The 23,581-nt window shown below is 34.1% G+C and overlaps 1 long non-coding RNA gene across 1 annotated transcript in view; it reads right to left on the bottom strand.

Moving 5' to 3' along the window:
• LOC136836933 (uncharacterized) overlaps positions 1-14,732 on the bottom strand; it is an 86,009-nt gene extending 71,277 nt beyond the window's left edge. Inside the window, exon 1 of the long non-coding RNA XR_010852507.1 lies at positions 14,359-14,732. This is a non-coding gene — a long non-coding RNA (uncharacterized lncRNA). The remainder of the gene's footprint in view (positions 1-14,358) is intronic.
• Between the last annotated feature and the right edge of the window lie 8,849 nt (positions 14,733-23,581).

The raw sequence follows: 23,581 nt of genomic DNA, 5'->3' as shown, positions 1-23,581 counted from the left end.
GCATAAGAGAAGGAAAAGACGTAAAGCTACAAGGTGAGGATTGCTGCATTCCACTGGAAGAGACAGAGAGTATCTACTGCAGGTAAAGAGGTGGCACCGGATGGAAGAATGTTGTATGGACTTCCTTTTATAAAGCCGTATTATTCCATCATAAGATAAAACAGATGATAGAACTGGCATTTAGAATAACTGCGAGGCAGAAAGACGTGGCGACCATCAGATTGAAAGTTGACCAGAAGTATTACCGATGAAGATTGGAAAAGCAACAAATGCTCACCATTACTCTCGCAGATTAAATTTACAGTAATTATATTAACATGTTTAATTTTATTTTTTGCTCTTTAAGTGAATGCAAAAATTTTTTCTTCTTAATCTCCATGACAGTCCATGATTAATGTTCCCCACGTTCCGAGATAAATATCTTTTTATTATTCAGTCCAATATTCCGAGCAATAATGGAGGGATTTCTTTACGTATGTTCAACGCTGTATGAAAGGGGCGGTAGAATCAACTCTCACCATATCATTTATCAAACGTTGTATGGGAAAAAACTTGCAAAAATACCATAAAGTAACATATACAGGTTGAAATGTTCAAAAACAAAAATAACAATTCAATTTGAAGACATGAATACTGAATTATCAAGAACATATCGTTACACAATTATTATTATTATTATTATTATTATTATTATTATGATTATTATTATTATTATTATTATTATTATTATTATTATTATTATTATTATTATTATTATTATTATCCGATAACATTATGTATTGCAGTTAGAATAAATGGTTCTCTGAGCCGAAAACGGTCCAGAAAGTTAGATGCCGAGACGTCGTCTACTCTCTTTCACCAAACCAGTTTGCTGGAATTTTGGTGTCAGGTGAAGTGACAAAGATTCCTCTTAAATTCATTGTTGTCTCCTGAACACTCCATTTCTCGAGCTTGTGGTTCCTGCATCTGCTTATATGCAAGTTTACGACTTCATCTCAGTTAGTGCCAAGATTCCTGATTTCCCATGTCGAGGACAAAAGTTTTGTCCATTAAATGGGGATCCATGTTTCTAATATTTTTCTCTTTGATTCAAGAGACAGCCTGTTTCTTCCCAGAGAATATCAAGCAGGAAAATGAGGATATTTCTTTTACGTGAACCCTGTAAATACGTTTCTCGTAGTTCGAGCTAAACAAATATTGACCTGGTTGACTAAGCTACTCAAAACATGAGTCACTAATATCATTGCGTTACCATCGGGTGAGAAAAATATTCGGGTTGCAAGTTACAAGCGTTAGGCGCGAAAATGATTCATCTGCATCATTAAGGAGAACAGTTGAAATAAATAATTTGTATTCTAATACATCCTCGTTCCCACTGATTTTGTTATCGGTGGAAACGAGTAATTATCTCGAAAACCAAAGCCGAGTTTTTTTGTTTTATTATTAAAAGGCTTAGTACATCACACCAAAGCTCCCATCTACGATTGTAAACTACATTTTTTCGTTTTCTCCGTAGTGCAAATACCAGAAGACTTCTGAATAGTTACTATGAACGCGGGACTTGGTGAACGAATAAAAAAAGAAAATAACACATTACCTACAAAAAAACACGTAGGACTAATCTAAATCTTAGTTAAAAAAAAACATGGACTACAAAACCTTTGTTATATGAAATAATAGAATATATTTATAAGCCAGATATGATGAGCGGAATAATTGACAAGGAAGGGAAGGGAACTGAAAATCATAACAAATGTTGTGCGCAAAAATGACGCAATGAAAGACAGAATAGCATTTGTTAAAAAAAAAAAGTGTGCGAAATGGCAAAAGTAGAGGAAAGGATTACAGATGCAATATGGGGACATGAAAATGAAAACGTAAATCTCGATCAGTTGTCATTCGCGAAATACCGTCTTCCAAACCAGTTGCTTTTCGTGTACAATTCGAACGTCTCCATTTTCTTTTTTTTTTTTATTTTACAAATAATTTCCTTCTCTAATTACTTCAAGAAATCTTCTTTTCTTCTGAGTTTAAGACGATTTTTCGAGTTTAGGTCTCATGCTAGCCAGTAATTTACTTCATTATATTATAAGACACTCAGGACTTTTCTAGCTGTCTGTCATTAAAGTATTTGCTTTCTAATTTTTTTACTAAGTATATCCCAGAATTCACACCTTTGGAATGCACATATGTTAATGATGTATAACTGGATGCTGACAACTAAGCAGGGATGAAAGAGTTTATGGTTTTGCATTAACTGACCTCTTCTTTTCTACCTTACTTCTATTTGTCATTTCTTCCTTTTTATCTCGACCTAACCCAACTTTCATTTCTTTGACTATTTCACTTTCATGTCCCTATATTACATCTGAAATCCTTTCCTTACTTTATAATGATTTTCCCTTTTTATCAAAGACATGCTATTCTGTCTTTCATTATATATTAATTTTTTTCATAGAACATTTATAAGTTTTGTTTCCTTCCTTTTGAGTTAATTACTCCATCTATGAACCTAAAGTATTACTTATCTTTGTTTATTTTCTTCCAATATGTTCTGTTTTCCTTCATTTTTCCTAGCCTTGTCTTTCATTTCTCCTATTCTTAAAAATAATAAAACCTCCATTAACTTCTTCTGAAATCTTTGTGTGATTAAAGGATTTTGGTCTCTACCTTGATACATTAATTATCTGGATATGGGAGGTAAATTACTAGGGCAAAGCTTCCAAAATGAATGCCATATAGTTTAGCACCCGTATTATGAATGGAATTCAATGCTATTATTGATTTTTATGATTAATTAAGTCTGTTAAAAGTGTTAGGGGAGGCTCTCTCACTATTAGCATAATTAGGTAGGATAACTTAAATGTTGCACTGGGAGAGAGAGAGAGAGAGTTTCGAGTAAGAAATCAACTGCAAAAAGTCTCATTCTTTTAGGCTTTAATATGATAGGGAGGTTTGACTGTTGTTAACTACATATGAACGAGAAGATAATCCAGCCAGTGAAATCCATTGAAAAAATACAACGCTGCTGAAAAGCATCATAATTCAAAACCTTTACTTTCAATGAAGCTATTTTCTTCCCTGATTTATGAGGACTTCCGACAAAAGAATACCAGGTAGTCTATTATTAACCATGGTACGACAGATCGTTTGCTATTTATTTGTATTTTTTTCTTTTGCTATTTGTTAAATTGGTTCATTTCATTTAAGATTATTATGATTCGATGGAAAGAAATATCTTGTATAAGATTGCATAAACAATATCATTCTATCACTCATTTAATAGGGAATCACATTATTGTAAGTCTGATGTATCTTTCTTTAAACAACGTATTTTTTCATGCTGAATGGCCTTTTCTTCTATATAACCTTTCTGTTCTGACAGGTTATTGCTGTCAATCTTGCTAACTAATTTTCGCTCTCGCTCTTTTTCACTCTTGTACACAAATGCACAGACTAAACAAGTAACAGGCGCGGACACGAAATATGCGATGTTCCACTAAATAACAACATGCATAGGCTTCCTCTTGACACGTCGCGCATGACGTATAAAAGAAGGTTAAACATTTTAGGCTGGAGGTTCTTTCTATGTTACATTTCCATCCAGTATTTGCGAAAACCTCCCCCGTTGCGATGACAGGAAAAGCAATGTTGCCGATACCTGTGACTTTCAATCTCAGGTTTCTTTAGAATCAGATTACACCAACACTTCGAATTTATTTGCAAAGTGTATCAATTTGTTTCTCTTGCACGTGTACAGTCAAACCTTTCCATAAACAAAATATAGTTTAAACACAATTCAAGATGATTTATACTTATATGTATTAGCTCAAGTAGGTGAAGACTGAGTACTGAATGTAATGATGTTAACGAATGTGCAGACAAATGAAGTTTAATTAGAAGGAGAAGGGTGAAAAGCAGTTGTAAGAGTTATTCGATGGGCAGAGTTTGAAAAGGTGAGGAGTGAGAGCACACTATAATTAGTTAAAATGGATAACAAACGGGCTGGGGTCAAATACATAATGGAGGATGCATATTAAAACCTGTTAAAGGAGGAGAGGAAAAATATGGAGATGAAGAAATTTCAGAAAATATAGATGGTTGAATCAAACAGCCAGTGTTAGGTCGTGAAAAGAGAAGCCCAAAGCTGGATCTTTTATGAATACGTTTATTAATGGTCGAATTAAACGAGCATTGCACTGGGTAAATGATGGGTTCCTTGAGCTTGAGGGGTTCGAGAAGTCAGTAACACATACGATGGACACACACACATACCCTACACCACGTTGTTTGGTGGTAGTAAAATGAGGGTGTAATATATATAGGGATTTGATATAATGGGAAGGATATATACTGAACTATATAGATATATATAATGTGATATATATACGCAAGATTTGGGTAGACTGAAACAACGTATATATAGAATATATATAGTACAGTATATATATAGTTATCTTTGAGGAAAGAGAGGGAGAGAAGAGAGAGGGAGTGAGAGAGAAATTGAGAAGAGGTTAGCAATACTAGGGTGTGAAATTTGAGTATTTTACTTTGTGGGAGTTTGGATAACCTGAAGACTAGCTCTGCAAACACTGAAATAAATTTGTCTTTGGAAGAGATGATAAGAGCCATTCAAAAAATCTGATAGTAACAAATTGTGAGCAGATTTCTTACGTCTTTTTGAATGATCTTTAGCAATTATTTATAACCAAGGTTTCCTGAGCTCTAGTGCAGTTTTGGATTTTTGATGGCAATTTTCAAGAGGTTTTGAATGAGAGACCATGGAATCCCAAAGTCATACTGGTCCAGTTCGATGAAGATTTTCAACGAGACTTTTATCTTCCACAAGAAAAAGGAAATAAGATGTATTTTAGTAATCTTCAAAGTGGTGGTAGTGTGGAAAATGGGTTTGTGTAATTACTTTTTCATTTTGCTGTTGTGGTATATAATTATGTTGATGGGTATATGTCAGTTATGGAGTAGTGATAAAATATTTAATATTTAAATATTTTTGCGTTTTTTTTAGAGGGTTAGCGAGAGTGAGGAGCCCTTCACACAACTTTGATAAGAAGAAAGAAATCAAAGACTAATGAGACAATTAGAAGAGCAGTTGAAGTTTAGAGGAATGGAAAAGAAGATGGGACTCATTATAATTTTCAAACAAATCTTTTATGATTGAATGGAATTATACGCTCGCTTTCTAGGAGAGCTCCCCTAGGCCGTAATCCATACACAACGAATTAATATGATTAAAGGTGCCAATCTTAAAACAAATTTCCAGCAAATAAAGTTCAAATGCAATTGGATAAAGAACAAATATTTTTTATAGTAAACTGGCAGTAGGAAGAACAATATTGTCAAATAATACTGGTTGGAGTTGAGGAAGAGAACTCCCAATCTGAAGAAGTCTCAGGGAAGGGGAGGGAAAACTGTAGGAGGGAATGGGAGGAAGCCCATTCACAGCTGAAGGGGATGGGAAGGTTCATCTATTTGTGGAAGGGGAGGGAACATTTTTACAGCTAAATTCACGGAAAATTGATCTTGTGGTCTGGATAGAGAAATATGAGGAAGGGGACTGTTTTTCAGATCAAGGGAGGAGGAAATGCACTTTTAAAATAAGCATTTAAAACATTCAGATAGGGGAAAGGAGGAGGGTTTTTGGTGCTTTGAACTATCAAAATAGGGAAGTTGAAGGAGGGACGTTTTCACAACTAAATGTAAAGTATTCGAACCATTTTCACTCCGGAACAGGACCTACAATATTTATTGTGGAAGGGAGGCGGAAGAGAATACTATCTTGGAAGAGGAAAAAGGGATTGATTGAAGGGAAGGTTGGAGGTTCACAGCTAAATTAACATTTAATCCATGCTCCAATAAGGGAGATGGGGAGGAGGGGATGGAGGGGAAGGGAGGGAAGAAAAGAGGAAGGGGAGGGGATGGAATTAGGTTAAGAGGTGAGGAAGGAGAAAGGGAGGAAGGACATAGCTACATTAAGATTGATCATGTTCGTGTTCAGAAGGGAGAGGATGGGATGACTGGGAAAAGGGGAGGATTAAGAAGGGAATGATTAGGGAGGGGAGGGAGGACACAGAGGGGAAACCGATATGGTAAATATCATAAACATCTAGTTTTTCCTTTAGTAACAGCAATCTTTCCCTAAGTTTCCAACTGTGAAAAGAAAAAGCCCTTTAAACTAATATTCAGAAATTTATAATAATAGAAAGTGCCTTTAAAAGGCTGCACAAAAAGGGTCTTCTGTCTCCTGCTTATGTCAAAAAACGCGATTGTTGTTTGTATACCAATAATAATAATAATAATAATAATAATAATAATAATAATAATAATAATAATAATACAAAAAGAGACAATAGTAAAGAAAATTGCATCTTACAGAGTTTAATAATGCAAAGCAATATACAGTGAATACTTATGTAGGGACACCTAAACTGCAAAAACTTGACCAGGACTAGAGACCAGTAGCAGTTAAAGTCTCCACTGTTAGTTACTCTTACCTCCCTGAAAAAAAAATCACACTTGTGTCATCTTTTCAGAAATAAGTGTTGAGATGGAGGTAAAGTAAAATATATCAAAGTTGAGACAAAATGAACTGAATTGAATTGAATATAGAATTTAGGCTAAAGGCCAAGTTGTCCCTGTGAGGGCATTCCAAGTTGAAAAGGAAATTGACAGTAAGGTTTTGAAAGATGAAGTCCGAAACCTCGCAGTTAGATGAATTAATTGTTCAGGGGTGGAAACCAAGATGCAAGAAATAGAATATGAAAGTCATGGCTCAGTAAAGGGAACGAATGGGGCTGCAACTAGGGACCTGAAGGCAATATGCAAATAATGCCTACAGTGCATCACATAAGGTGCATGACGGCACTAAAATTATGGACTGTGATATCAAATGAGCAAAAATATAAAGACAATTTCACCAATTTCACCAAAAATAAGAAACTTTATATACAAAATAAGAATACAATATACAGGCACGAACACCTTGCTTGTTCCAAAGAATGTAAAATCAATAACGGAACATAACAAATCTTTGATTAGATTTAATAACATTCACTGGAGCTTTTCAGTACCTCAATAACATCACTTTATTAAAATCACAGCCAGGTAATCTACAAAGAAATCCTGAAACATGGTAGTCATAACAGCCCCAGTTAATTAAAAATTACAAAAATTATTTGATGAAATTACAATCTCATCTTGTTATAAAAAAAACTAGTCAGCCTTTGCGACAGATGTATGAATATTCCCACGGAGAATGAAATAGTAAGTTAAAGAATAAAGATTCCACAAATTACCTGCACTGTAATACATTTATGCGGGCTTTTATAAGTTGCTCTGGTTCCGCTTTAAACAAACTAACCGTGTGGAAAGCAAAATTGTGTAAATATCAGGGGGAAACTGGAAAGTACGTTTATTAAAAATATTCCTTAAGAAGAGAATGCTAATATAAAGGTAATATAGAAAGTAAATCATTTTTATTGAGCTAAACATCAAATGACATATTCACATGTTGATCAACCAGTATGAAACTGCAATCACCGATATGTTTGACAAATAATGGGATGGACAATCTTTCAGCTTAATAGAATTAACTGGAGCAGGTCGACATCAGTCAACCTGTGCAGCTCCAGATGTCTTCACCTAGAGAAACATCCGTGAAAATAGGGTCATTACTTGTACGGGTGCGGCATTTGAGCAAAGGCACCCACCTTAAGTTTCCACTTTAATTTGTGGTATTTTTTTTTGGGAAGCCGGTCTACCTGTCCAGGGTTATTACGTAGCTGACTTCAAGAAAATGCGTCTTTTCTGAATTTGATTTACACTGATGTCCATTGATATGGAATTATGTAGTAGATGAATCTTAATTTAGAGCTTTATCCGCTCTATGTCCCACAATGCCACACACACACACACATCCAACAAATATGCTAATATAAGATGAATGTTTTTGGTATTATATATATATATATATATATATATATATATATATATACATAGAATGCCCAGGCCACAGACATTAAACAGGCGGACAGGAATTTTGATTAGTCATTTGATTGCATGTTACTTTACATCATCAGGAAACAAAAACAAAAAACATTGACAATAAAATTACAGAAAAAATTACAAGAGCAAAGGCAGAACATAAAAATGACAATCCACTTACCCAGTGTTATTTTACACAAAAGGTTACCGAGAACCATTGAAATACAGAAATTAATTAAAACATTATATAAAAGACTGACTAAAAAAATTAAAAAATTTATAAAAATATGTACAAATCACGTGAATTTGATGACTGATACCTGTCATATCGTTGCTAGTAATTATGCTAAAAGTCTCTTATGATATGTTCTTCAGCTGTTCCTATATAATATATTTTGTGTTTTTTCTATCGAACTTTATGGTGTCGTATATATTAACTTTTATTCATTTATTTATAATGTGTTTATTTTAGTGTTATAAACATAAATATTTTAAATATAAAAATTTTTTTACCTTTTATATATTCTTTTTTCTCTGTAAGATAGCTGGTTCTATACCTCCTGACTTTGCCTCCAGCCTAGAACCCTTGATGTAATCAGTTAAACGTTGTAAACACATTAAATCAAAGGTGTACCTCCGTTTAATGTATATATATATAGATAGATTAGATAGTAGATAGATAATGGTACAGAGGGATTTAAACGTAACTGCTGCATTGAAGACTTCGGCTCTCTCAGTAGACCAAATAGGTGCACTCGCATAACCAACATCTTCAACATCATAGCATTATATCATCATATTCATTGTCCTTGTTTATTTTTGGATGGCCTACTTCGCTCCTCATTTCGTTTAGCCGGCGACCCTACTAGTTTGGCAGGAACAATTAATGGTTTTCTTGAATAAGTTGCTATTCTGTGCCATACCTGATTTTTGAATAAAAAATTGTTTTGTTCTTCTCAAATGTCGCTTCTCCTCATTTTTGTGAGACCCGTTTTGAATAGTTTGGTTCCGTGCAATCTGAGTTTTTTTTCTTTTCTGAATCTTGGTTCTGTTAACCTATATTTATAAATGCTCTTCTATGTTTATGCTTTAGATAATGTATTTACGTATATCTTTCACATTTCTGTACTATACCTTTATCGTAATGTATACCAAAATATTTAATATCCAGGTCTTCCTTCAATATGTCAGAGGTGATTTATATAAAGTTTCTCCGATTTGTTAATTAAATAGTTATGTACAATTAAAGTATCTTTATTTAACTATTTCATTTCTGGGCTACTTCACTACTTTAGGTGCCAATGTCCTGTTTTCTGTAATATTTAGATGAGCATCGATTAGTAATCGTACCTTCCTCGGCCTTTCCTGTGTGTACTTTTAATGTTAATTCTTTATTGTTTTATCAACGTTTTTAAGATTAATTTTAACTATTATTAATATCCATCTGTTTTTTCTTTTCTTACTTTAGGCCCCATATTTTCCTCTCATTACCCTCTTTATAAAAATCAAGCATCTCCCAATTTTGATTTGAATATTTTACTGTTACCGATAACCAGGTAACATTGTGCATCATCATCACGATACCCGGTAGTGTTACTCCTTAGCAAAGTTTGAAGGCTTTATTTGCAGGCTATTCTTCATATTTTGGAATTTATACGAGTGAAATAGCTCTAACAATTTTAGTGTATTGTACTAATGACATCTTTATCGCAATCTCATGTACTACTGCATCAAATACTGTCTAGAATATTGGTGTCAGTTAATCATTAAGGCTTATATGACACATAGCCAAGAATGTAAAAAAAAAAAATAAAATAGTTTCCATGAATTATACCGCTCTGGGACAGCTTAGCAGGGGTAAAGGGCAGGTGAAGCTCTCCAGCTATATACTTCAGGGTGGTTAGGTTGGTGACGATTAGTTCAACCCCTGCTTTTATCTCATTTCTTTCTATTTTGCCTAAAATACGAAGGAGTCTCTCTTCGATGACTTTTATACACCCTAAGCTTTGGCGGGACATCGAAGCTGCTTATAGTAAGACTAGGACAACCAACGGAGTAAATGGTGAAGATTAAAAACCTCACAAGATTGTTATATGGGTAAATCATCAATAGCTCTGATAACCATCTTTAGAAGTCTTTTGCGTGTGGAAAGCATTTCAATAGTAATGATATTCAAAATCTGTATTAAGTCCTTAGACATGTAAGCTAGAGTTAGTTCAATTTATTGATGCGAGGCTTCATACGTGCCAGTAAACATTCCTCAGTTCTGTCTAAAATTCCTTTCTGCTGACAATATTTTGTTATTCGTGGATTTCTAAGTCTTTCACAATTTTTTCTTGATAAATCTAATTTGATAGAATTCTCCCAAGATTCTAAACACCATATTCTTACGTTGCTGACTCCAAGGTAAGAAAGATTGGGTAAGATTCTATCGATAATTGATGTTGCAATTTAATTTCCAGAGAAACAGCCGATGACCAAGGGAGTAAAACTAATTTTTAAATTTTCACATCAGAACGCCTATCCTCATTGGCTCCCAAAATTACATCCCCAACAAAACCGTTTCAGCATGCATAGAGAATATTTTTACACAGACAGACAGACACACACACACACAGACAGACAGACAGACAGACAGACAGAGACAGACACAGAGAGACAGACAGACAGACAGACAGATTTAATATGAAAGCAACCTTTGATTGTTGCATCTGACGTTAAGTCCTCAAGTACCAAATGGTTATTCCCATTTTATTAAAATTAAAAATACTAATCTTATACAATTTGAATGTGATAATTCAGCTTTTTCAACTTAACCTTGTGTGAGTAGCCATTTGTTAATAAAAAAAGCATCCACTTGCTTTAAACTTAATTTTAAACATCCACTTTTCATCAAACTAATTGAACTTTCAACATGCTTTTTTTATAACCGTGAACTTTCAGCTTTTGTTTTTATTTATACTGAACCCATATTTCAAATTATAACCAATTATTTGTTGTATCACCCATATCAAGCAGTGAAACTTAAAGTATTGTTTTTAGCATTAGAAAATTATCAATAGCAATGCTTGTTACCTTTTAGATTGTTTTCCGTTTTCTGTTATGTTTTCTGTTATATGTTCTGATAATTTTTTCCCATGCAAACAGCTGTGACGGTAGATATTTTTCTATAATACAACTATCAAGTTTGTTTACACACCTGTATTCCATTGGCAAATTTTAAATATCCAATCCTGACCACAAACCTGACTAAACATCCAAAAAATGAAGTTTAATTGGTTTTCTCAGGTTCTTAAATAAATTATAAGTTTCAGGTATTAAAAAATACAGACAATTTTCTTAAACTACCAAGTGAAGCTACATATGGTTTGACTGATGATTATCAATATAAAAAGTCATTTCAAAGCCTCAGCATTGTTCAACCTAGGGATTTTAAAACTTGTTCCAACAAGTCAAGGTAAACAGCATAAGTACTCCAGGTATTTTATTATTCAGATTTAACTTTTACCAGGTTTGCAACGTCATTACTGGTTGAGGTTAGAATATTCATATTAACATATACATTTAATTTAGCGTCGAATAAATCCATATACTACTGAACCATCAATGCAGGTCAATCTATGACAGTTGTATATCAGCGCCTTCAGGCACCATTCTCATCTCATTCAAAAACTGTGGAGTGAAAGCAACCAACATTTCTTGAATAACAGAAGTATTGTTTGCAATGCCTTAAACGATTGTTCCAGTAAAAACACCCTGTAAACAGAAAAGCTGAGGCAGAATTTTGAAATGATACAAAATGCTTACATCTAAGATTAATACAAAAAAAAACTTAAATCAAAGATTCTTAAAATGTCCGTTAAAATAAGTAATATTCTCCAATACAAACCAAATTCAAATAAATCCTTTAAGGTAAAAAAAAAAATCAAATTCCAAAACCAAAGGGCCGGAGATGAACCAAGTGCCAACAAGTGAAGTAACTGTAGGCAAGACCGTGTAAAATGTGAAAACGTCAGTTCTGTAGAGCAAATTTACAAAGGCAAAATGCCAGGGGTGTTAAGTAAAAGCTTAAGATAATCCGGTAACAGTTCTTTGGACAGTGATTTGTTAACTAATGCTGGAATAGCATCTAAACTTAATATAGGTATGTTTGTATAATAGCCATAGCTAAGCATAGGATTATTGTCTATGTATAAAAATTAAAACAGGCCTGATCATTGTATTTATGTGGTAAATTTTAACAAGAAGAGATTTTACTTATGGTTAACAAAAACAAAAACTACCACTAACGAAACAAAATCACTACCAGACATTCAAAATTCATCTTCCTTTTAAGATGAGTGGTACAGGTTGAAATGCAAAAAACTCTGGCAGAAATATTTGCAATTATAAAAATAAATTTTTATTAGATCAGTTAAGGTTCTATTAATATGCATGAACTAAAGCTTACATTGTAAATTCAGTTTTCTCCTGTACAGACCAGCCACTTATAGCAGTAAAAAATCAAATCTTGTGTTAGCAAACCAAGATGCTAGAAGTAAACAAAATGAAGTGATCAAAGGAACGACCGTAAGAACAGGTCGAAGGTGTCAGTTGCCTGGGCAAAATCACACGTCAATTTGTCAGCGATGTTAATTAAGGGTACAGCATAATCTGGCATCAGTTTCCAGGACTGATTCGTTCAACCTAAACTTCACTGGAATAAAGCCTGGACTTCATCATTTGATTCCACAGAAGCCGTGGTTAAGTATAGGTCTGTCTATTGTATTAAATGTGAAAACACACGTCTGCTCATTGTATAATTGGCACGAACCACTAAAATATTAGTTAAATTGACATCAAAGCTATGTTAATTTGACTATGGACAAACAGAAGTTAGTTTACACTGAATAAATTAAAGCTAATTTATATTAAAAGTTTCAAAAATATCACCAAAATTTCTATTTTTAAATCCTCATGGTTAACCCACGCCTTATAAAGTATAGGTATAATTTTTCAAATGAAAAGTTAAAAAATTTTAAGTCCTTGTAAAGTGAGGTACAGATCCAGAAATCAAACTAAATTACTGCTGACCTTTGGATACTAATATCTTTAAGTGTAACAACAGTAATAACAATAGTAATAAACTATTAACTAACCTTATGAAAAACTGAGCTGCCAAAGTTAAATTCTGCTACCTCATTACCAAAGTTTATGTAAAATTAATAAATTTCTTGGCTAAAAGCTGCAAAATTATAATATGAAATTTCTTTAACTCTTAACAACTAACTAAAATTTAAATTTACTAAGGACAGGAATATTAATCAGGGTTCCTTAACTCCTAGAAAAACTGATGCACTTAACACCTGAAAAGAAAAATGATTAGTGAACCTCCCATGCACCTATGGGAACCCATAGGTCATAAGACCCATGGTCCAGGGCATGGAGGTGCCTCCACCCCACAGGGCACCGCCCTGTAGGGATGGGAGGTAAAACGAATAGTTGGCTTAGTTACCAATACACCATACTATACCTCACCTGGTTTTCATTGGGCGAAATCTGGGAAGGGAAGGATTCCATTTGTTTAGCTTGAGACATTATCACGGCTTGAGAACTTTGGCTTCAGTCATTTCTCATAACCGAAAGTTTGTTTCGTTAAGTAGTTTACAAGATTTCACGAAAACCTGCAAGTAGTTAAATGTTATTATAACCATATTTTACTTCCAATAATTAATGGAAAATTCATACCAGACATCTTTAAAATATTTAAGGTATAGGTAAAAGCTATGAAAAAGGACCTAAGGCTTCACACGAAAGTCAGATTTTACAAGCACATTATAATTTCAAAGTACATTGCAGTTTGGCTAACCTTACAGTTTGAATACTAACCTTAAGTGGACCATTAGAGATCTCCTGAACCAGAAAAATATTAAAATTGTAATAACCCATGGGCTAGTAGTTTTATTATGCTAGATATTAGAAAATGGACGAACAAGGAATAATGCTACATTATAGCTTAAGCTTTATGGGATATAGAGTATGAGTAAAATAAACTCCGAGTATTCATTAGTGTCCACAAATTGCATTAAGTTCGTATTTACATTACAACAAGTGTGCAGCAAACTTAAAAGCAAAAATATGTTTTTTAAATAACGAAATCTAAGCTGCAACTCTGAACTGAAAAAGCGTCCTTAAACAGAAAAAGTCCACTACAATAAAACATGATTTCCACGAGACCCTCTAATTATTATAATGGGTTATAAACTAATAACCGAAGCCATAGAATTTAACCTGACCCGCAAATTACTATGATGGGAAATAAACTAATAACCGAAGCCACAGATTTCTAAAAGTTAAAAAAAAATATTCAAACTTTACCGTAACGAAAAACAGCTTTTGAAGAGCCCTTGGAGAATCGCCACTTCTAGTAGACCATCTTCGAACTTTCAAACTCCAATCGTAGGAACACCAGTATATCATTATTATCCTGAAAAGCTGGGGATACAGATGAGCCATCAACGAACGCACAAACGAAATGACACTCCTACACTTCGTTGTTCCCGAAGCGCAAACTGAGTGGCTGCTGGAATCTGCCTGCCGAAAAACCCTTTGCTGTTGACACCACCATACAGTAGACCATGGGGGTCACCGTCAGTCCGTCACTGGAAACCGAGTGGCTGCTGGATCTGCCTGCCGGAAAACCAGTTCTTGTTGACGTCACCACCTAGGGCAGGGGCCATGGAGTCACCTGCAAACTGAGTGGCTGCTAGACCTGCCTGCCGAAACACCCGCTGGTGTCGACGTCACCACCAAGGACCATGGAGTCACCTTTACTTGAACGAACTACGCGAAAGAAAACGGCATCCTTATTTTTTTCAGGGGGAAACATTAAAGATCTGTTAATGCTTTAATGCTAATTATTTGATGCTGCGTTGTATTATGTCTCGGTTCTTTGATAAAATCCTATTAATTATTTTATTTGTAGTAGCTTCACTTAAGAATTAATTAAGTCTCGTGTTAGTCAACGTTCGAGGTTGCAGCTTCAGTTTTCATAATTTTTATTCATAATTTGATTTGCAAAAGATAAGATTATTCTCAAATATTACTTCAACTTTGACTAAAATTTCTTATATTTCAAGTTTTCATTGATTCTCATTAATTTTCTCTGCCTATTCTTTTAATTAAGCTGGCCAAACCTAACCACCTCCATGCATTCTTCACTTGCGACAACCTTTGGCATTCGTAGTGGAATACAGTGAATACTTGTCTTTGGAATTTTTGTTGCGTTATTGAATACCCATTTAGAAAGCTTTCGTTGCTATGTAACTGTGATCATTAAAGATTTGCTCAAAGTAAATTATCTTTTACAAGCCATGGTCGTGCATTTCTGTATTAAATATTTAATCCCTTTCAGTGTCAGGTCAAATCCCCAAAGAATCTTTCATTAGTACAGTATTGTGGATTTTATTCCAGTTTACAACTAGCTGTTTCTAACATTCCAAAAAGAGGCTAGTGTTTCATTCTTTGTAGTTAACACTTTTCAAGTTACTTTTATGCAGAAGCGTTGCTTATTGCTTTATATTCAATCCTGTAATAATGTAACTTATACTTGGTCATAATGCTGTTTTAATGCTTTGTTAATCACTTGAACTAATTCCAGGTGAAATTAAAACATCATGAAGTCAGGCTAAATGTTAAAACTTAATGTGTGTACTAAACTTAGTTTGATCTTTTTCTAACTCCTCAGCCTACAGGCGGTGACCCTGTAAAGGGGGACCCCATTTCTGTGCCCTCGGCCAAAGGTCATATGGCCTTACGGGCAGGTGTATGGGAAGCAAACAAACAACCAATTAATTAACTTTTCCTTTCAGGTGGTAAATGCATTAGTGAAGTTAATTCAAATCCTTCATTTTCCTTATCAGTGTTTAATTTCAACCGAACATTTGAACCCCGAATAGGGGAGCGTTTTTCCGTGGAAAGAGAGAGAGAGAGAGAGAGAGAGAGAGAGAGAGAGAGAGAGAGAGAGAGAGAGAGAGATAGAGACTTAGAGAGGGAAAACAAGTTGAATTATAGTGCACCGCGCTCCCAGTCACACGGCCTGGCGCAGAAGAGCGTCACCGTAAGGTGTTCTTAAATCCTTCTGGAATGCGGCTGCAGCACCGGAGAGAGAAGGGTTTCTTCGTACAGGATATTAGTAATGACAACAAACAAATAATAATAAAAAGTTGCCAAAAATAGAACCGTTCTCTTACAGCCAGTAATATAATTTTAACAGTTTTAACTAAACCAGACAGGCGAGTAATCATGTGACAGACGATGCTGTTCCTCAAAACGTTCTTTGTCCCATTATTTTTTCGTGGGATGTTCGACAAGTTGGACGGTTGATTTATAGCATCTCCTTGTTCCGTGACTTAAAGATGATCCCTTCAATTACTTTCGTGGGAATTTCGACCAATAGTCCATTTGCATGCTTGGTAAAATAGTACTAACTGCTCCCCAATTGATATAGGTTGTTAATTGTATGAATTTTAATTAATTTTTCGACCAATGTGAACTTGTTGATTACTGGACTTGCAGCAAATTAGTGGTACCGTGGCAATTAAACAACAAAATGTTGAAAAAAATCAACAGAATAAGATTTTTATGTAAAATTATATTTTATTTTTCATTAATAGAAACTTTACAAAGGAATGTTAATAATTAATGTCTTCATCAGTAGTCAGACTGATCCCATATAAAGCCTAGGAAGTACATTAGATACATGCCCTTGATTGAAAGAAGTCGTTTATCTCGTTGAAAATAATGTGAGGATAGATTTTTAGCCGACTGTAATAGATTTCTTAATGTAAGAATCCCATTCTCTCTTGAATATTTAGTGCAAATTAGCAGAACTTCGAATTTGAGTCTATTTCGAAGATTTTGATGCAAGGGTCCTTCGCTACTTATATCGTTTTAGTCGGCTAGTACTTTAAGATTAGGTAACCATTTGTGCTTCCATTGGTCCCTTTTGGATTAATTGTTCGGACCTATTTTAGAGTTAATCAGTGACGTTGGACTATTTATTTTTAAATAAATGTTCCTTTTAGAATAAAATGAAAAGTTTGATGGATTCGACTAGTAAGAGTTCTCCATACATAACCATTTTGATCACATAGCAATTTATTGGTAGAGAAATGGGCTGCTGAGAACTCTTTGGACCTACCGAAAAGTAGGTGCTGACAGTGATCACTAACCTGTTATATCCAGACGAAAGCTGGAATTATGAGCATCAAACAAAAGATGTTGGCAGAGCAGCTAGGTTTGATAAAATAAAAGCTTTTGGTGGCTCAAACTTTAGAAGATAATAAAAGAAGTTGCAGAATGTCAATAAGAATTGGACTAACGCCAGAAATGTGCATAATTTTGCCAGAATAGAAGTGCTGGAATATGGGTTAATCGGTGGAAACCTTACATAGCAGGTGAGTCCTGGATACAATAAAGAAGTGGTAAAGCAAAATGTCATATGGCTGTTTGCCTCATGCCGTGCCCATCACGGACTTAAAATGACTTTATGCAAAGGCATCAGTTGTTTCTCTGCGTTCATTCACGCTATTACTGCCCAAAAGTAACGTTGTTTATTATATATATATATATATATATATATATATATATATATATATATATATATATATATATATATGTGTATATGTGTGTATGTATATGTATATAGATAGATAGATAGAGAGAGAGAGAGAGAGAGAGAGAGAGAGAGTCAGAGAGAGGAGAGAGAGAGAAAATTATATCAGTCAAGCATACCACTCAAATCATATTTTCATGTTTACATTTCTGATGGTTATCAGTATTTAAGACGACTAACAAAAACAGACAGCACACTACTAAGCTTAAAAAGCCCAAACAAGGTTATGCTTCCTCTTTTTTTATTTTGCGCATCAGTGTCTGCGTGTTTCTGTGTAACCAGATCTTTCAGTGCTCCTGAATTGACTTTATTTTCCAGCACTTATTAAATTTCTTTTCCACAAATAACACAGAATGCATATATTAAGGAATATTAACAGAAGTTCATTCCTTTCTCTTATTATGATTGAAAAAAAAATTGAAGAACATTCATGTTCCAAATGGAAAATCGAAAATGAGTCTTTTTAGGTGGCGATTATTTATCTTTTTTTCATGTAATATACGCAGTTTATCCTGATGAACATTTTATCTTTTTCTCATAGCAGTGTTCTTACCTCACAATAACACCAACTATCATTCTCAGAGGAGCCTGGTGATATGAATTTCATTCGGGTAACCTGTCACTTTTAATAATATCTACTAGCCCTCGATCTCTTCTTCTGTCCGCTGTATATCTTCATGTGGGAAGCACTAATCCTTTTTTCTCTGTTTTGTTTCAGTCTGAGTAATCCTTTCCTTGCAGTAATTAATATCTAATGGCCGGCTTGACCTACTGAACAGATTCAGTGGGTATGACTCTTTTAGAACGAGTTCATTCCTTATGCCGCCTACGCTCCTGAATAATTTGTTTTCCGCTTCGTGGGTGGTGAGTTACAAGTCCTCGTCGATTACATTGCTTTCTTTGTAGTTTTCTCTGAAAGAAAACCATTGAACCGGCTTTTGTCTTCCGTCCGCCTTTTTCTGTCCGCCTCAGATCTTAAAAACTACCGAGGCCAGAGGGATACAAATTGGTATGTTGATCATCCACCCTCCAATCATCAAACATACCAAATTGCAGCCATCAGCCTCAGTAGTTTTAATTTTATTTAAGGTTAAATTTAGCCATGATCGTGCTTCTGGCATCGCTATAGGACAGGCCACTACCAGACCGTGGGTGAAAGCTTCATGGGCCGTCGCCCATTCAGCATTATACGCTGTACAGAAAACTCGATTTCGCAGAAAAAACTTCGGGCATTTTTATTTATTTTTTTTTTTTTTTTTTCACTGCTGCTCTGTACAAAATAGCTGTCTTTGAGATTCTCAGCATGTAAAGATAATACATTGTATTTTGTCGTGTATTTTTATTTCTGTTATGCGTTTCTAAGCAAATCCAGAGTTATCCCCGTCTCCGCCACGTAGGAATGTATGATAAAGACCCGAGGCCCTCTTCTCTTTAATTATTATATTATCATTTTTTTCTATCTCAGTCATCCTATTCGACTGGTGGTATTTATAGTGCCCCACACTATGGGGTTCTGGTTGCATCCTCCCTCCATAGGGGTCCATCACTTTTCTCACTATGTGCTGTTTCTAATAGCACGCTCTTCTGCGTGAGTCCTAGAGCTGCTTCTGCATCTAGTTTTTCCCGGTTCCTTCTCAGGGATCCTGGGATCGTGCCTCGTGTTCCTACGATTATGGATACAATTTCCACTGGCATATCCCATATCCTTCTTATTTCTATTTTCAGGTCTTGATATTTATGTCTTTTCTCTTTCTTTTCCATCTACTCTGGTGTCCCATGGTACCTCTACATCAGTGAGTGATACTTTCTTCTTGATTTTGTCAATCAGCGTATTATTATTATTATTATTATTATTATTATTATTATTATTATTATTATTATTATTATTATTATTATTATCGAAATCTGTTAAATTACGTTTACAATCTTTCACCACGAACTAATCTTACCGCTCACTGATATTACATTCAACCGGATGTACCAGTATTCAAAATTGTTATTTTAATCATACAGTTGCCGTCATGTATTTCGGTACACTTCGCGGTGAGCTAAGGACAAGGAGACAGCTGTCAACTCCACAAACTAGCGGTTATGTCCCGGTGTAGCAACCACAAAGTCGTTGACAACGCTGTCCATAAAAAAAAAAAAAAAAGAGGCTCAACAATCGAAGCACGTTTACACGATGAGAGTAACGTTGAGTTACTTTTTCTGCGTATAACGCAAACTACATTAAAGTTTGAAACACTATATTCTTAAAGTTGTAATAAAAACCTTTCGATGGTGACGTGGCTACACTGTTTTCGTCTCTCTCTCTCTCACAACGGAATCCAGGTAAAAAAAGTCACAGGTAAAAAGCCAAAGAAAAAAAAACACAGAAAAAAAAACATTAATCTTTCCTAGATAGTGACTCCCAAGGTTTTAACCCGGTATGTATGGGTGTTTATTACAAGCCCGTATTAAAACATAAACGAAAGACTGTAAATGTCATAAAGATAATGAACCCAAAAAGCATTAGTTCTAGACAACGGACCCTGAAAACACTTAGGGGTAAATATCTAGGAAAGATCCAAAATATTTTCTGTTTTATTACTTTAATTGCTTAATTGCCACCATAAATTAATGTGACTTTTTTTCTCTGTGACTTTATTACCGGCCACCCACACAACGTTCCTTCTCCCTTTGTTCGGAAGACCCCTTTGGTTTAGTCACTCCTTTGATTGGAGGCAGTTCTTGTCACAGTCGAATCACTTTCCTTGCCATAATGATGTTGGTGTCTTTGAGAGCAATATCAAATCGAGGAAAGTAATCCATGCCGTGATAACATAATGCATTGTTGATGAAATGCCATTTCTGATGCTAATTAATCCAGGAACCTATGTAGTTCCTGCCTTCATTTACGTCAGGAATGTATCACTGGTGTCATGTGTAGATTTGTGGTTGCCGTAGGTTTCAGAGGGTAAGTTGTAAATCTTGTGCAGCCATTTACTATTTGTGACATTTACATCGCTTAGCGTTACTGCCATTACATATTATTGCGAGGTAGACAGTTCCACACCCATTATTCTTAATACTTTCTTGATATTAGTTAACCCTTCCATTAAAAAAGTTTCCTACAGAGCTCACGTAGTAAATTAATAAATTGTTTGTATTCGGACTCGACTCAAAGCCAGATAAATAGAATATCAGTGTCGCTCAAAAGTCAGTGCAGTGAAGTAAATTAATGCATTTTATTATTTCTTTCTTTACACGTCAAATGCATAATCATCCATTATATATATATATATATATATATATATATATATATATATATATATATATATATATATATATATATATATATATATATATATATATGTATATGACATATACATATATATACACATATATATATATATATATATATATACATATATATATATATATATATATATATATATATATAATATATATGATATATATATATATATATATATATATATATAAAAAAAATAATATATATATACAAATATCAATATTTAAATATATATTATATATCCATATAGTCCTAAGTCCTCTACAAATCATATGGTTCAGACCCCCATGGATTATCAACTTATTATCTAACCCTATTTCTGGCTATTCCCATGGTTATAAATAATATCAAATCCTATATATATTTCACTCTGTTTCAGCATGCGAAATAAAAATAAGAATATCAGCTAAAGTTTGCAGATTGTACATTGATATGGCAGAGGACTTCTGGGGACAGTTATCTTATCTGTATATGGATGCATCCAAAGATAATATCATATTCCATGATTATCATTGTGATTTTATCTTAACTATGACTAAAATGGTTGTAAATTTTATATTCATATTCATTTTAACAGATTGTTTAACCACTGAGGCGTTAAATTCGGCTAAAAATCATAATATACAAATCAATTACCCCAAGTTATCATTTTAAGAATATTACAGATACAACATGGTTGTATGAATATCAGGCCTTGATGTTCCCACCTTTCAGCATGTTGCATAAAGAACTCGACACAATATATTGATAAGTTATGGATTCTGTGGATGAGTTATCTTTCCTGAGCTTGGATGCATACAAGGAGAATCATAATCATACATGATTATATTTGTGCGTTTTCTTCACTATGACTAAAAATCCCTAAATTTGATATTCAAATGTTAGTACTTGCAATTAATCATTAACCACTGATTTTTGTCCACGAATCGGTGGCCTGAAACTGGTGCAGCACAGAGCGCGGGCCACATGGTAATTTTGAATTATTGTTAATGATTTTAAACCCTACATGATACTGATAAAGATGTATGATTATGATTATGCTTTTGTCATATGATAACATAACGCAATCAGTATTTAATGAAACTGTGTACAAGTAATAACGTATGAATATAAAATTTACAAGATTTTAAAACGTTGAAGATAAAAGAACAATGATAATCATATAATACGATACACGCTCTGATAAAACTCGATGAAATCTCAAATAAATTGAAATAAAAGTCTTTACAGCATTGGCATACTCTGGTGAAAAGGTTACCGTTCCCTGCCTCATATGTGTAAGTTAACTGACTTCCGAGCATTGTGACATGGTGGCAAAGTTCAACATCAGGGGAAATTTCTTGGAATCCAAGTCATTTGTATTGTGTGAACCGGGGCCTCTAAATGAACAGCTTTGGTTCAGGTAAAGAAATTTCATTCGGAGAATATATCACATGTAATTGATTTTTGTAATTCTAAATCTTTCTCTGAATTTCATCGACTTATTTGAACGCACAAACAGAAATAAAAGACCCCTTGGAAGAGAAAATTTCTTTTGATAAAGATGACATTGGCACTAATTAAAAGATATATGTTAATATAACACCTAATGTTGTTATGAAAAATCACTTCAGAACTCATTTCGACTGATAAACTACAACTGGAGTTGTTAAAATAAGATTTAGAAAAATAATAAGTTACCGTTTCGATCTTATTATCAATAATACTCGCGTAAAAACATTTTTCTCTGCGTTTAGTGTCTCGTTCAGCATGAAATAGCTTTTATACATCTTTTAGGCCTGAGAGATACTTAATTAGTCTTCATAATTGCTTACAGAAAGCGACTGGACAAAACCAGTTAGCCGAAAGTGGTCACAGGAAGCGAGTCAAATAAGTATTTTAATAGCCACCTTTTCGTTTTAATATGAAAAATTTCACAGCCGGAAGATAAAAGATACCAAGCACAATATATACCAAGTGAAAAATGCGCCTCAGTTTCTTCGGCGCAATCGAGTTTTCTGTACAGCGTATAATCAAATATAGCCACGGTGAATATAGATCTATCTTTCCAAATCGTTGTCGGACTCGATTATGGCTAACTTTAACCTTAAATAAAATCCTCGGTATAAATATTGCTGTGGATGAGCCCGCGTCTTTTTTTTTATCTTTATTAGCCCATGAAAAATATAAAATTTCTTTAATCCTACGGCCCTGGTTAGAAAAAAATGGCCTGTATACTTTACTGAATACATTTGTTGTAAGACACGATTATGGCTAAATTTAACCTATAAATAAATTAATAATTATATTTAAAAAAATTTATCCCTGCAAACAAAGGTATAGGCATTTTGGAAATATTTCAATGTACAATAAACTTACAAAATAACATATATGCGTATTTTGATGATTGCCCTAAAGAGAGCTTTTGTTGGATGATCATGTACATACCATTTGCAGCGTTTATGCCCATATAACCTCAGTAGTTTTTAAACATCTGAGGGCGGACAGAAAAAGTGTGGACAGAAATGAATAAAATGGGGTAGCTAAAAATGACAATTCCATCTCAATAGTTTACTTTGCAATAGTAATAACACAGAAAAGTTTTTAAGATTAAAACTAAAAAGTTGGAAGTTAACATATAAAACTATTTAACA

Source organism: Macrobrachium rosenbergii, chromosome 57 (genome assembly GCF_040412425.1).
Source record: "Macrobrachium rosenbergii isolate ZJJX-2024 chromosome 57, ASM4041242v1, whole genome shotgun sequence".
Classification (NCBI taxonomy): domain Eukaryota; kingdom Metazoa; phylum Arthropoda; class Malacostraca; order Decapoda; family Palaemonidae; genus Macrobrachium; species Macrobrachium rosenbergii.
Note: the sequence above shows the minus strand (reverse complement) of the source record. Positions and strands in the feature narration are given on the sequence as shown.